General features: G+C 44.5%; 1 protein-coding gene across 1 annotated transcript in view; it reads left to right on the forward strand.

Annotated features, from left to right (window-relative positions):
• The window catches only part of VCP (valosin containing protein), a 115,118-nt gene that overhangs the window by 19,109 nt on the left and 82,088 nt on the right, over positions 1 to 13,921 (forward strand). The window lies entirely within an intron of this gene.

Genomic DNA, 13,921 nt, shown 5'->3' on the forward strand with positions numbered 1-13,921 from the left:
AGAGAGCCCCTGGCTTCCGCTGACCAAACGGGAGAGGCAGACCTAATTATATACAGTAGCCCAGCTGAATTTTGTGTAGAGAATAATGTAAGTGTGTGGGGGTTTTTTTTTCATCACCTTTATGTATTGCTTCATGAAGCTATTAAGTTATAGATGTAGAACTCAAGACTGGAATTGTCATCCACTGAAACAGCTGATGATGACTGACTAACTGAAATCCTTTCATGTCCAGAGGCTTAAGAAAAAGTCCAGTGAAGGGGTTTTATTTGTCTTTATTTGACCAAAGTCTCTCTGAGTGATGTTAAACAGTAGGCCTCTGAATGATTGAGGTGCTCCTGGCATTTGTGCTGAATCCTGCTTTTAGGTTGGTGCAGTGAGGAACAAACATACATAATGTAATACTGTGGACTGAAAAAGCTGAAAATTATGCTGGTAGAGCCCAGACCAGGGAGTTACAGCTGCTGGCAGTGGGGTCCTTTTGCTGAGGTCAAAGGGAAGCTGGGGGAGGGAGTGGAGTAAGGGTCCTTGAATGGAAGAGGGATTGTGGGTTGGGATGATGGAGAAAAGTAAAAGAGAGGAAGAAAATTAAAAAGAAAAAATCAGATGCATTCCCTGGCTTGTATAAAAGCTTTGCCTAATGCCCACATTTTCTAAATTGAAATGAATTTGCAGCAAAATAATTGCAGGACAGGGTCCCTCGTTAAGCAGTCTAAGGCCTGTTGGCTTTTCTAGGGATGCCCAGATTTTATAGGAAAATTGGAGCTTTTTTTTTTTTTTTTGAGCTGTGCCTACTTATTAAAATGAGTTCCTAAAGGAAATTGGTAGTTCAGAAAGCTGTGAAAACTCAGCTATTTAGGCATGCGCATGCAGGAGTAGGGGTATTGAATAGTGCAGGACTGGGATTTTTTTTAGGTAGTAGCTGAGATTTATTATGGCATAAAGATTGGTATTGTTTGGGATGGTGGGAAGATTTGGCTTAGGATGGGGGGAGATGTTATATTTGAGAGGTACAGCGCTGCGTAACCCTAGTAGCGCTTTAGAAATGTCAAGTAGTAGTAGTAGTAGAGGCCATGATTAGGGAGGGATCTAGTGAGGGAGGAGGAAGGTATATTTAGCTCACTCCTTTTCAGTCTGTACCTGAAGTTATGGAGCATTAAGTGACTTGCACAAGATCACATGGAGTGGCAGTAGGATTTGATGTGGTTTCAATGGTTCACAGCCTACTAAGGGAGGCTAACAAACTGGGGAACACGATAATAATGGGTGATTTCAATTACTCCAATATTGACTGGATAAATGTAACATCAGTGTGCATGCTAGAGATGAAATTCCTTGATGGAATCAAGGAGTGCTTTACAGGGCCGCTGAGAGGGGGGGACTGGGGACAAAAGTCCCCGGGCCTCCGGGGGGGGGGGGGGGGGCCGGGGGGGGTGTGGGGCGGCGCCGCCGCAGTCCGGCCCGCCCTCCATAGCTCCCGGAACTAACCTGAAGCGCCTTCACGTTCGCATTGCAGCAGGCCAGGCCACTCCTTCCTTCCGTGTCCCGCCCTCGCCTGATGTAACGTCCGCGAGGGCGGGGCACGGAAGGAAGGAGAGGTCTGCCCTGCTGATGCTGCGATGCGAACGTGAAGGCGCTTCAGGTTAGTTCGGAGGGCCCGTCAGCGGGTGGGGGGGGCGGGGCGTGACGCGACCTCGGGTGGGGGGGGGGGCGGTCTTGTCCCGGCCCCTGCCGCCCTGGTGCTTTATGGAGCAACTGGTTCAGGAGCCAACAAGAGGAGGAAAAATTCTAGACCTAGTCCTTGGTGGAGCAAATGATCTGGTGCTGGGGCCTCTTGATAAGTGATCATAACACGATCAGATTTGATATAAGGTCTGGAGTAAGTACACACAGGAAATCCAATAAATTAGCATTTAACTTTCAAAAAGGAGACTATGATGAACGGTAAAAAAAAAAAAAAAAACTTAGAGGAGCAGCTGTGAAGGTCAAAAATTTACATCTGCTGTGGATACTGTTCAAAAATACCATCCTGGAAGCCTAGGCCAAATATATTCAGTCTATTAAAAAAGGAAGAAGGAAGACCAAACGACAGACGGCATGGTTAAAAAGTGAGGTGAAGGAAGCTATTAGAGCTAAAAGAAAATCCTTCAGAATATGGAAGAAGGATCCAACTGAAAATAATAGAAACAGCATAAAGAATGGCAAGTCAAATGCAAAGCACTGATAAGGAAAGCAAAGAGACTTTGAAAAGAAGATTGCGTTGGAAGCAAAAATGCATAGTAAAAACATTTTTACGTATATATTTAAAAGCAAGATGCCAACAAAAGAATTGGTTGAATCACTAGATGACCAAGGGGCACTCGGGGAAGACAAAGCCATAGTGGAGAGATTAAATGAATTCTTTGCTTTGGTCTTCACCGAGGAAGATATGGGAGAGATACTGATGCCAGAAATGGTATTCCATGCTGATGGCTTAGAGAAACTGAATCAAATCTCTATAAACCTAGAAGTTGTAATGGGACAGTTTGACAAATTGAAGAGTAGCAAATCACCAAGACTGGATGGTATACATCCCAGAGTATTGATAGAATTGAAAAATGAACTTGCAGAACTATTGTTTGTAGTATGTAATTTATCTTTAAAATCAAGTATGATACCAGAAGATTGGAAGGTGGCCTAAGTAACATCGACTTCCAGAAGTGATCCGGGAAATTACAGACTGGTAAGCCTGACATTGGTGCCGTGCAAAATGGTAGAGACTATTTTACAGAACATATACATAAACATGGATTAATGAGACAAAACCAACATGGATTTAGTGAAGAGAAATCTACTGCATTTCTTTGATGGAATGAACAAATGTGTGGATAGAGGTGAGCCGGTCAATATTGTGTGTCTGGATTTTCAAATGGCATTTAACAAAGTAACTCATGAAAGACTCCTGACCTTATTCCTGAGTTGGCCCCCCTGCAACCTCAATTCCTTAGCATCAGCAGCAGATGAATCCAGAAACTTTTGGGTTGTGTTCATCTACCAGCAGGTGGAGGTAGATGGTGCTGAACTGAGCTGTCTTATAGGATGGAATGCACCTTGGCCAGTCAGTATTCTCTGTGTCCAGCAGGCAGATGGATGGTCTCTCATGAGCTCCTGGTCTGAGTATCTCAGTTCAGTAGAGACATGGGGTGTTTGGCTGAGTGGTGTCACCTTTAGTGGGCACACCTGGTCACACCAGGTCCCTCCCCTCCCTTCTGCTGTCCTCCATTCTCGTTCCTCACTACTGGGAATCCGATTTTGTGGGAGGGAAAAAAAATCTGTTAAGCTGAGACATTGGGCTTGCTGGTTCAATCCAGTACTGGCTCTAGGAGGGATACTGGTGCTCCCAATATTGGGGCTGTTAGAGAGGGTGGCTTCTTGCCCAGCAGTGACATGGAGGCAGCAGGCAAGGACACCTGTAGGCTTCCTAGGGTGAGTGCTGCTGCTTTTCTCGCGTGCTGTGTTTTGTGGCCGCCATTTGGCTTGCCTTCTGGCAGGACTGCATACAGAAATGCTTCAGTGCTGCTCCTGCAGGGGGACAACAGAGTTCAGCATCGGATGTTTGTACAGGCTTTCCAGCATCAGGGAGACCTTGCTCGTTTTCCGCTTGAGTGCAGCATGGGTTCGTTTTTTTCTCTTGGGATTGCTGGGGTTTCAGCAGCCATTTTGGACATGCTGTGAGTTGCTCTGCAGGCGATGGCTTTCTCTGAATTGCTTCAATTCTCTCCCCATATCATATGGTACAGGGGTGCCAGGGGGAGAGGGGCAGCTGCTCCCTTCTCTCCTGCTTTTTTAAACATTTTTTCTCCTCCCAGAGACAAAAAAAAAATTGGGTCAGGCTCTGGATAGTGCTGGTTCTTCACCACAGGGAGAATCTTCTGTTTGCTCTCTGCCTTCCGATTTTTCTACAGGGGCCCTTCATGTGCTTTTTAATGGACCATAATTTTCTTTGCCTTTTGAGTTCCCTCAGTTACTGTTCCAAAAAAACACTACTATCTGGACATTTCCTTTTGGGGACTTTAACAGGTCTCTTTGATCTTTGGTCCAGGGGTGTCTTTTTGGTAGGCCTTTTTCCTTCTAAGGTTTGGATTATCATCTAGTTTGGAGCTGGGCTCCATGTTCTCAGAGCTTTTTTCTGAAGCCCCTCTGCTACGGGGCGTCTGTTTATCTTGCCTTTTCCCAGCGGCTCTTTTGAGCTGCTGTCACTAGTCCAGTTCTTGCATGCCAGCTGCACCCCCCCCTCCCCAGCTCTGGTTCTAGACTGACCGGCGCTTAATATTAGAAGCTCTCTTCTGTGTCAAATGGGGTGTATTTTACTTCTTTTCCATATTAGACAACTACCATTATGCTACGGTGCTGAGGTTTAGCTGTGTTGCGTTTCCACGGCAGCTCTGCTTTTCAGTATTGTTCCCTGGTAGTGGTTAATCTATTGCAGGCCAGCTCCAGCCACCACTGTATCAGCGGCTCCACTGGCTGTAAGCCATAGTGTCTCTAATTTTTTTGTTCCTTTGCACCTTTTTTCTTTATTTTGGTATTGGATAACTAGCGAAGTTGCGGAGCTTCTTCCTCGTAGAAGAATACCTTATTGGTTTCTGCCACGAGATGAGTGGGGGTACAGAGATCCAGTAGTTACTGGTTCAAGTCCCACTGCAGCGTTCCATCAATGAGGCACAGTGGTATTACCATTATTTTTTTGCTACATCTAGCTCCGGCTTTCAGCCATTCTAGTTACTTCAATGCGCGCAGCCTGCCAGCCAGTTCTAGTGCTCAGTCACATCAGCCAATTCTTGCCCTTGCCACTGTCAGCAGGATGGCTTAGGCTTTGAACAGCTGATATGACTTACAGTTACGTTTAGCTCTTTTTCTGGAGAAGATCTGGAATCATTGGTTAAAGACCTCAGGAACTACAAGTTCCATGAGTTGCCAGAGGGCAGGCAGGCCTGAAGATCCTTTTAGCTCCTCTGTCCCATCGTAGGTTTCATGCAGCCAAGTGCTCAAGACTGGGCAAATCTATTTTTACAGGGTTCCTCTTCACTGAAGTCAAGATGCCTTTATGCAAAAAAAAAAAAAAAACAAAAACAACAAAACAAACGCTCTTGGCTTCATACTTCTCCCTATGATGGGATTTCAGGTCAGTCCTCCAACTGCTTCTGTGGTCCATTCTCTGCTGTTTCATCTCTTTCTTGGAGACGCCACGCCAGCCTCTGCCTTCACTGGTGGATTCAGTGCAGTCTTCTGTTTCAACTTAAGATTGTATGTGGCTAGGACGTGCCTTGGATGCCAAGTATTTCAGATTCATTTTATCAGTCTGACGGTCAGCCTCCTTCTGATTTGCCGGCTGTGGAGCTGGCACTGGCATGTTTGGTGGGTTCCTTATACGACTTGTTTTTTGCATCAACTAAACAGATGCGTTGGTGGTCACAGCCTGTCATTGTGGCTGTGCCGCTGCTTCCACCGCTGAGAGTTAAGCTCCTGGTTCAGGGCAGGTGGTGGTTTAGTAAGGACTTAGAGGGGTTGGTGAGATTTCTGGGTGATCATCTCCATGTCTTTCTCAGGATAGGTCTAACCATTCTTACGATTGGATCCAGTTTGTCCTCGTGTTCTGGATACCTTGGGCTATTGGTCGGGGTGGCCTACTTTTCATTAGAGACCCAAGGGTCAGCCCAAGCAGGCTTTCGGAACTCCAGGCTTTGTCCTGTTGACTCTCTGGCTTTCTCCTGATGGAGTGCAGGTGCACACAGTCCTCTTCTGTCCTGCTACGGTGGTTTCTACCTTTTGTCTTGGGCCATCTTTTTTTCTTCCCGATTTTACTTGATGATCACAGTGTACTCCAACACTTTCTAGAAATGGCTACTGAGTTCCGTTGGTCTGTCCCCTTGTTCGTGCTTTCAACACTGTATTGCGGATTCCACTCCCATGGGTACTGGCTGGGCCTAGGAGGCTATCAGGTCCACATGCTCTGGCCAGCTTATGGGCATTTTCTTTCTGACTTCCTTGCAACTTCCTGGGTGGAGGCACATCTGTTCTCCCTGGAGGACATATGTCGGGAGGGAACCTGGTCTTTCTTGCATGCCTTCTCCAATCTTTCCTGTTTGGCTGTCTCCGCTTAGTCTGATTCATTTTCGGAGTATTGGGGTTCTCTGCGAGAGTTTGATTCCCACCTTTCTTAAGGACTGCTTTGCTACATCCCACAAGTTATCTGGATTCATCTGCTGCTGACACTATTCTTTGTATACAGCATGAGGCTCAATGCATCCTGGACTGGTTTCCAATGCGGAGTCTGTAGTCACCAGAACTGCTTTACAAATGTAAAAAAAGTATGCTGTATACAAGGAATATTCAGTTTTCCTTTTGATAAAGCTAGAAGCGAAACTCAGCCAGAGTCAAGGCAACGCTTTGCATTGAATTATGGAAAGGCAATGCTTTGCATTGAATTATGGAAAAGAAAATAAGATACCTTTTTTTTATTGGACATAACTTAATACATTTCTTGATTAGCTTTCGAAGGTTGCCCTTCTTCGTCAGATCGGAAATAAGCAAATGTGCTAGCTGACAGTGTATATAAGTGAAAACATTCAAGCATTACTATGACAGTCTGACAGGGTGGGAGGATGTGGGTGGGTAGGAGGTATGCATGGGGACATCAAAGCATATCATCCTGTTAGAATATCAGTGATATGCTTTGATGTCCCCATGCATACCTCCGACCCACCCCCATCCTCCCACCCTGTCAGACTGTCATAGTAATGCTTGAATGTTTTCACTTATATACACTGTCAGCTAGCACATTTGCTTATTTCCGATCTGACGAAGAAGGGCAACCTTCGAATGCTAATCAAGAAATGTATTAAGTTATGTCCAATAAAAAAGGTATCATCTTATTTTCTTTTCCATGTTTTATTTTGTTTGATTTCTATTGATAACCTTAAGAGTGGATTAACACGGCTACCACACTCCTCTAAATTGAATTATGGTAAGGCAACGCTTTGCATTGAATTATGGTAAGGCAGCGCTTTGCATTGAATTATGGTAAGGCAATGCTTTGCATTGAATGATGCTTGTTTAAGCAAGAAAACACTTCTGAGATTCATGTTGAGGTTCATAAGAGATGGAAAATAAGGACGCTGGATTTGAGCGAGCGTGAAGGAAAAGGATAGTGAATTTCCTGGAAGCCAATAAGTTGCAAGATCACAACTTGGTTTTACCAAAAGTAAATCGTGCCAAACGAATCTAGTTGAATTCTTTGGGTGACCGGAGAATTGAATCATGGACGTGCTATAGACGTAATCTACTTAGATTTCAGCAAGCTTTTTTTTTTTTATTTTTTTATTAATTGTTCATTTAGAAATATACAAGAAACATCTTGCATGGAAAAGTGTTTGTTACTTAGGAGATTACTTATAAAACAAAAAGGAATTGAAATACATTCATTTAGGAAAAATTAACACTCAAGTCCATAAAATGAGATCCAAGAATTCAGAAAATATGGAGAATAATATATAAAGGAAAAATATTCAGGATTGAACAACTCTGTTAAGTGAAGTTAGTTTCTTGTTTATCTATGACGCTTTTCCATTTTTCACTGAGGCTATAAGCGCCGACACATGGGCAGGTTCTGTAAATATATATTTCTTTTCCCCAAGTCTTATTATGCACTTGCAGGGGTATCTTAAAAAAAAGGTACCTCCCAAGTGCAAAACTTCAGGCTTAAGGATCAAAAATTGTTTCCTCCGTCGTCTTGTCTCTTTAGAGACGTCGGGAAAAAGCAATATCTTAAAACCTAAAAATGGTTTATCTTTGTTCCGGAAAAACAAACGGAATATCCAATTTTTGTCCGGTAATAATGCAACCGTAACCACTAAAGTGGCTGCAGTTGCCAGGAGTGGAGGATTGGCCTAGTGGTTAGGGCGGTGGACTTTGGTCCTGAGGAACTGAGTTCGATTCCCACTTCAGGCACAGGCAGCTCCTTGTGACTCTGGGCAAGTCACTTAACCCTCCATTGCCCCATGTAAGCCGCATTGAGCCTGCCATGAGTGGGAAAGCGCGGGGTACAAATGTAACAAAACAAACAAACAAGCTCAGCATCAGAAGTCTCAAGCATGAGAGAAACATCTATTGGATTTTCAGTTATTGGATTTAAGTCCTTCCCTGGTATATAATATGCTTGTGAGAATGGTGGCAGATTCTGGTCAGGTATATTCAAAACATCACGTAGGTAACGTTTCAACATCTCAAGAGGAGCAACATTTAACACTCTTGGAAAGTTAACAAATCTCAGGTTGTGATTTTTAGTGTAATTATCAAATATCTCCATTCTCTGCCTGAGGCTTGTCAAATCTTTTATCATTATTGGTTGCATTGTTTCACAGTTCACAATTCTTTGATCAATATTTTCAATTTTGTCATTCATAGCCTTGATTTCTTCCTCTTTTTTTTGTAAATCATTTTCCAAAGAATTTACTCTCGGTTTAACTTCATTAATCTGTGCTATAAAAGTTTGTCCCAGGGTTGAAACCAAGTCCCATAATGCATCCAGTGTTACTTCTCTTGGTTTGACCACTAATGCTGTTGGAAGTTCATACCTTTCAGAAGAATGCCCACGAATCTCGCCCATTCCCTCAGTTTCTCGACCCTCATTCCGTGGCGATTCTATGGGCAAAATGCCCTCCGTTCCTTCCTCTGCTGTAACAAGAACCTCCTGCCGACGCTCTTCTGGGCCCGTGAATCCCACTTGGGGCGACCCTGTCGATTCTGAAAGGAAGGAACTGGCGCCAATCGGTTGGGGAGGAGGAGTGCGTGCGGCGGGGCTCAAAGTGATGTCAAAACCAGGGGAAGCCGAATTCTCCCTTTCGCCGGCGTTCCCTACTGGAGGCATTCCGCCGTTTTGACCAACTCCCTGTGGTCGCAAAAAACGATCGATAGGACCAGGTAATGGGGAAGGAAGCGGGGAGGCTCTAACCGCTACTCTTCCTCTACGTTTAGGCATTTTGTTTTCAGAGGAACGCGAGGCACAGCGTCTTAACAGGGCGCCGCCATCTTGGATCCAACATTCATTCACCCGATTTCAGCAAGCTTTTGACACGGTTCCCCACAGTAGGCTCTTGAATAAACTTGACAGGCTGAAGATAGGACCCGACGTGGTGAACTGGATTAGGAACTGGTTGACGAACAGACGCCAGAGGGTGGTGATGGAATTTGCTTGGATGAGGGAAAGGTGAGTAGTGGAGTGCCTCAGGAATTAGTGCTGGGGCTGATTCTATTCAATATATTTGTGAGTGACATTGCCGAAGGGTTACAAGGTAAAATTTGCCTTTTTGCGGATGATACTAAGATTTGTAACAGAGTGGACACCCAGGAGGGAGTGGAAAACATGAAAAAGGATCTGCAGAAGCTACAAGAAGGGTCTAAGGTTTGGCAGTTAAATTCAATGCGAAGAAATGCAAAGTGATGCACTTAAGGAGTAGAAATCCACGGGAGACGTATGTGTTAGGCGGTGAGAGTCTGATATGTACAGACAGGGAGAGGTATCTTGGGGTGATAGTATCTGAGGATCTGAAGGCGACGAAACAGTGTGACAAGGCGGTGGCCGTAGCTAGAAGGTTGCTAGGCTGTATAGTAACGTAGTAGATGATGACGGCAGAAAAAGACCTGCACAGTCCATCCAGTCTGCCCAACAAGATAAACTCAAATGTGCCATTTTTTGTGTATACCTTGCCTTGATTTGTACCTGTCTTTCTCAGGGCACAGACTGTATAAGTCTGCCCAGCCTCCCACCACCGGCTCTGGCACAGACTGTATAAGTCTGCCCAGCACTATCCCCACCTCCCAACCACCAGCCCTGCCTCCCACCACCGGCTAAGCTTCTGGGGATCCCTTCCTTCTGAACAGGATTCCTTTATGTTTATCCCACGCATGTTTGAATTCCATTACCGTTTTCCTCTCCCCCACCTCCCGTGGGAGGGCATTCCAAGCATCCACCACTCTCTCTCTCTGTGAAAAAATACTTCCTGACATTTTTCTTGAGTCTGCCCCCCTTCAATCTCATTTCATGTCCTCTAGTTCTACCGCCTTCCCATCACCGGAAAAGGTTCGTTTGCGGATTAGTACCTTTCAAATATTTGAACGTCTGTATCATATCACCCCTGTTTCTTCTTTCCTCCAGGGTATACATGTTCAGGTCAACAAGTCTCTCATACGTCTTGCAACGCAAATCCCATACCATTCTTGTAGCTTTTCTTTGCACTGCTTCCATTTTTTTAACAACGGCCTCCAAAGTTGAACACAATACTCCAGGTGGGGCCTCACCAGTCTTATACAGGGGTATTAAACCTCTTTTCTTTTGCTGGTCACACCTCTCTCTATACAGCCTAGCAATCTTCTAGCTATGGCCACCGCCTTGTCACACTGTTTTGTCGCCTTCAGGTCCTCATATACTATCACCCCAAGATCCCTCTCCCCGTCTGTACCTATCAGACTCTCACCGCCTAACACATATGTCTCCCGTGGATTTCTACTCCCTAAGTGCATCACTTTGCATTTCTTCGCATTGAATTTTAATTGCCAAACCTTAGACCATTCTTCTAGCTTCCGCAGATCTTTTTTCATGTTTTCCACTCCCTCCGGGGTGTCCACTCTGTTGCAAATCTTGGTGTCATCCGCAAAAAGGCAAACTTTACCTTGTAAGCCTTCGGCAATGTCACTCACAAATATATTGAATAGAATCGGCCCCAGCACTGATCCCTGAGGCACTCCACTACTCACCTTTCCCTCCTCCGAGCGAACTCCTTATAGAGAGAGGTGTGACCAGCAGAAGAAAGGAGGTGTTGATGCCCCTGTATAAGTCATTGGTGAGGCCCCGCCTGGAGTATTGTGTTCAGTTTTGGAGGCCGTAGCTTGCTAAGGATGTAAAAAGAATTGAAGCGGTGCAAAGACAAGCTACAAGAATGGTATGGGATTTGTGTTACAAGACGTATGAGGAAAGACTTGCTGACCTGAACATGTATAACCTGGAGGAAAGGAGAAATCGGGGGTGATTATGATACAGACATTCAAATATTTGAAAGGTATTAATCCGCAACGAACCTTTTCCGTAGATGGGAAGGCGTTAGAACTAGAGGACATGAAATGAGATTGAAGGGGGGCAGACTCAAGAAAAAAGTCAGGAAGTATTTTTTTCACGGAGAGAGTGGTGGATACTTGGAATGCCCTCCCGCGGGAGGTGGTGGAGATGAAAACGGTAACTGAATTCAAAAATGCATGGGATAAACATAAAGGAATCCTGTTCAGAAGGAATGGATCCTCGGAAGCTTAGCGGAGATTGGGTGGCAGAGCCAGTGGTGGGGGGCGGGGCTAGTGCTGGGCAGACTTCTACTGTCTGTGCCCTGAAAATGGCAGATACAAAGTAGCACATATGAGTTTATCTTGTTGGGCAGACTGGATGGACCGTGCAGGTTTGATGGTTTAGCCACTTTGTGATGCCAATAGCGCTCGTCATTTAAAAGGATTACTAAATAGTTCTAGGAGCAACAGGATTTACCAGTTTGTCATCTGTAGTTCATTGAGAAAACGATTACATATATGTCTGGACTTTTTTTTTGTTGTTGTTGGATTTTGTGCCCTTGTGGTGAGAACTATAGGGTGAAAGAAAACAATAACTGCATAGCTGCAACAAACATTCAAGTGGGGGTAATCTAGCTTCCAATGAGGGGGTATATATGGATGTGTGAGAATATTAATGGGTGTCAGTGCTTTTGTATTTTATAAAAAAAAATAATGATTTGTATGACATTTAGTTTGTTTCCCACTAGTGGCATTCTCTTGTGTGAAAATATAATGGATCATACTAAGTATATATAATTTAAACATTTTTTTGTTTATTTTATTTTTTGGTTTTCTATCCTGTTGTGGATAAGTTTATTAAATTTCACCTGCCAGACCTTTGACCATTCTTCTAGTTTTTTTTGGAGGTTTCTTCTCATGATTTCTACTCCAGGGTATTCACTCTATTGGCTGTCTTTGTGTCTTCCACAAAAAGGCAAACTTTTCCTTCTAATCCTTCAGCAATGTCTCTAACATATATTAAACTGAGTTGGCCCCAGTACTGACCCCTGAGGCACTATACTACTCGCCTTCCTTTCCTCCAAGCGGATGCCATTTACCACCACCCTCTGTCACCTATCGGTCAACCAGTTTCCAATCCAGTTCGGCCCTCAGGTACCGTATCAGTCTCTGCTGAAATCCAAGATTACATCTAGCTTATGTACTTGATCCAGTTCTTTGGTCACCCAGTCAAACCAATCAGTCAGGATTTTCCTTTGTTAAAACCATGTTGCCTCAGATTCTGCAGCCCATTAGTTTCTAGAAAGTTCATGGTTTCCTTCAGCAACAACTCCATTATTTTTCCTACCACTGACATGAGGCTTTCTGGCCTGTAGTTTCCCACCCCTGTCCCCCGCTAGTTGTGTGGCATTCATTCGTGGAATAAATGGATCTGATCCCCTTATTTATATATTGCTGTGGTTGTGGTGGAGCTTCAGTGTTTCACATATGTTTAAGTACAGTACATAAGTATTGCCACACTGGGACAGACCAAAGGTCCATCAAGCCCAGCATCCTGTTTCCAACAGTGGCCAATCCATGTCATAAATACCTGGCAAGATCCCAAAAAAAGCTCAATACATTTTATGCTGCTTATCCCAGAAATTCATTTGCTAAATCCTTGTTTTTGAGTTAATCCGATCCCTGGGTATTTTTCTGCCCTTTTTAGCAAGAGGGAGTCATTGGATCTGGCTGGTCATATGTGCAGCACTTCAGAGCTCTTTCTGTGTGAAGTAATTTGTCTGCTCCCAGGGATGCTGCTTAGTGCTGGGGTGATAGTGGCTTCTGTATAAATAGAGCTTTCTTGTAAATGGGGTATGCCAAATCTGATAAGTCTAACTCATTAGCTAACTGGTTTGATTTTTAACATTGTGATAGCCTGGGAAAGGCAGCGATAAACAATGGATTTGAGAATTTACGCAGCTAGCTTATTTCTAAATGCTTCAGTTCTGGCTGTATTAGCTCATTAGATTGTAAGCTCTGTCGAGCAGGGACTGTCTCTTCATGTTCAAGTGTACAGCGCTGCGTACGTCTAGTAGCGTGTTAGAAATAAGTAGTAGTACAGCCAACTGCCATGTTGATGTGTTTGGACTGAGGGAAAATAGGTTCATATGAACCTTTCAAGTGAACTTACTCTGCTCTGTTCCTTCACCACTCAATTACAGTGAGAAATTTGAATGGGTCTCACACAGTGTTTCTGGAAGAGCCTATAGTGGTGACATGTAAAAACTCTCCTTTGGGAAGGAAGTTTCCAGTGTTGAGGGTACTGTACTCTTCCATATCATCAAGCTGATCAATCCATAGACTGGTGGGTTGTGTCCATCTACCAGCAGGTGGAGATAGAGAGCAAACTTTTGCCTCCCTATATGTGGTCATGTGCTGCCGGAAACTCCTCAGTATGTTCTCTATCTCAGCAGGTGGTGGTCACACACAGCAGCAGCTCTGGCTAGGCCTCCAAGCCTAATCCTTAGGTTTTGTTGAGGCCTGGGGTTGAGGGCTCTTTTGAGCAAGTGCAAACCTGGTGGTGCCAGGTCCCTCCTTTTCTCCCCCCTCCCGCTGGCTCCGTTAAAAAAAAAAAAAAAAAAAAAAAAAAAAAAAAAAAAATTTAAACGTCCTTAAAGGCGTTTATTTCGACGTTTATTTAAACGTTCATTGCAGCTACTCACTGGGACACCAGGTCGTTACAGCTCGGAGCGGCAAGCAGGTAATTTTTACCTTTTTATAGCGGGCAGGGGGTTCCCCGATTCTTCTCCTCGTGGCATATGGCGTCGGAGGGCGAGGGCGCAAAGGGTCG

Source organism: Microcaecilia unicolor, chromosome 2, assembly GCF_901765095.1.
Source record: "Microcaecilia unicolor chromosome 2, aMicUni1.1, whole genome shotgun sequence".
Taxonomy (NCBI): Eukaryota; Metazoa; Chordata; class Amphibia; order Gymnophiona; family Siphonopidae; genus Microcaecilia; species Microcaecilia unicolor.